We start from the raw sequence: 2,689 nt of genomic DNA, 5'->3' as shown, positions 1-2,689 counted from the left end.
ATCCGGACTAAGATCTGTCACAGTGAGAAGGTATTTATCTTTTGATACGGCTTCTGTCATTTTTTGTACATGAGATATAGATATCTCATAATTTCCAATGGGCAGATTTAGATATACTTTAAAAGTCTAGTCCGTAGTTTAGTACATATATGAACAGTGTCTTAAACATAAGTTATTAAAATACGATATTAGTTATAAAATGTCAATACCGTCTATATCTGACTCTCTCGAGGAAGACAACGCAGCTTGTTTTCCCTTCTTTTTTGGTCGAGGTATTCCGCGTGATCTTCGAAGTTCTTCAATGGAAATGCTGTCGCCGGGTGACACTTGTAATTTTTTTTCTTTGTTTCCCACCTACACCAATAAAATCTTTAACTTATTTTTGAATGCGGTCCATAAACGCATTACCTATAAAGTCTTGGTTGAAGATTTCCCTTTTATTTTCTGCCAACCGGTCTAAAAGTTTTTGTCGGTTTATGTGTTGGTTGCCAGCTTTCAAAAAACCAGATTTTAAATTCTCGGCTTTATTCATATCAATTTTTCCATCAATTTGGTTAGGAGTCTGGGAAATAAATCTTTTGGTAAAGTTGTAGAACAAGACCCAGTTTTTGTTTTTGCCATTCCCTTAAAATATCTCTTCAAGCCCCTTTCATTGGGCGGATAAAGCAATATCGAGGGGTTGTGAAATATGTGTAGTATTTGGCGGTACATGCCCCTTTACGCATTTCTACAAACCATTAATGAAATAGCGCTCTTGGTACTATTGCAAATTTGTTCTACGTATTTTGATCCTTTTTTACATAAGACTTTTTTATTGCCGGGGTCGTCGGTAAGATTGGTTTCATCGTAATTGTATATGAGAGTGGAATACCTGCTAAATTTTTTTCGAGACGATCCATTCACTCGATTATATCATCGGCTGTGATTTTTGCGCGACTTTTTTATATTCGAACTAACTTTGACCGATAGTTCTGGGTGTCGTTTTAAAAAACCAGAGATCCAATCATCACCCGGAGTATTATTCTTAAACCATGATACGCGAACACCTCTGGAATCTGGATAAGATTTTATGGACAATTTTAAATCCGCGGGAATTAAGGGGAACCCGAAATTTGCCAGTTTAGTACAATGTTGCGCAAAGCTAATTTCCTCGGCCGTACTAAAAGTTGTAGGACGGCCAATTTTCTTACCATATATTTTTTTAAGTTTATTTTTGATAGTCGCTCTTGGTATTTTGAAGTGTGCTGAGGTTGCGCGCTGGGTCATTGTTTTAGTAGTAATGGCTCTCAAACATCTCTCTAAAACTTCCTGCCTATAGTTTACGTAGTTCCTCGTACCCAGTGCTCGAACATATTTACGCGGCATTGTGGACTTTTAAACAAAAAGGACAAAAAAAATGAAGGACCATATTAATAAAGTAGGTAGGTTATACCTTTATTACCTCAAAAGACCATTTGAAACATTACAAAAACATAACAATGCCAAAAAATGTGAAAAAAAAAAATTGGCTACCTACTCGATTTTAGCCAACAAATAATAATGGGACCAAGTTACCCCGACAACGAAAATGTAAGTTTACAGCCACACATTTGTTTTTTTTTTCAAATGTCTTAATAAATACTTTATAAGTACTATATTTGTGAAAATGTATCAGACTTACCGAGTTTAGCGACAATTTTGGAGACAATTTTGGAAATAACCGGCCGGTCCAATCGAAAATATGGCAAAGCTTAACAAGAAATCTTTTAAATATACTCCACCACCACCACCACCAGCGAATCTCATCGATTGCAGTAATTTAACTATCGATTTCACGGCTCGGAAGTTTTTAAATATTGGACTAGACCCTACCGATGAATTCAATACCAAGATTCATATTATAACAAACTCGCGTTATGTAAATATTCCTCCCGATTTTCTAGAACGTATATTCAGACTTATGGGCAACATTCTATCGTTCATACTCGATTAGCCAGAAAAATATAAACGAAATTTATTTTTGGAGACAGACTCAATTTTGTTAACTAGTATGGTATATCAATCGGAGAACACTCGTTATAGAATCAAAAATCCAAGACGGATGCCGTGTTTTGTTAAATTGTGCAGATCTATTGGTCTTACAAGATTTAGAGTCCACTATTTCCGAGATCATCAGAAGAAAATCTACTATAATTAAACCAATTGTAATACGTCATATTGATCTAATCGCCAGATTCTTAAAAATAAACGTGCCGTTACAAGACTATTCACCTGAAATAATGAGAAACCGTGTGAGAAAAATTGACAGTAATTATATCTCAATACACGCTATTGATGAGGACGATTACATTTTCACAAATCAAATAAAATTATACGTAACTGATTCCATCATTCAAAAATGGACGGAAAAAGTGAAAAGAGATGAGGTAGTAGCATTATTTTTTTTTTTATGCATAGCCTATATTATATTATGTTAATAAACTATTTTTTTACAGGGATACAATGACTAATAAAAAACTGGATGTCTAGGTACCTCGACGATTTTATAACCTGGCGGGACAGTTGGATAGAGTACGTGTATGATCTGGCTCGGAGCTTTATTATAATCTTCATTATTTGCCCACATTAAAGGGTCTTCATTCAAAAAAGTGGTATTGATGGCAAATCGTTTAAATAGTTTTTTAGTATTGACACATATGAAATCATCAAT

This window comes from Acyrthosiphon pisum, chromosome X (genome assembly GCF_005508785.2).
Source record: "Acyrthosiphon pisum isolate AL4f chromosome X, pea_aphid_22Mar2018_4r6ur, whole genome shotgun sequence".
In the NCBI taxonomy this organism is placed as follows: domain Eukaryota; kingdom Metazoa; phylum Arthropoda; class Insecta; order Hemiptera; family Aphididae; genus Acyrthosiphon; species Acyrthosiphon pisum.
Note: the sequence above shows the minus strand (reverse complement) of the source record.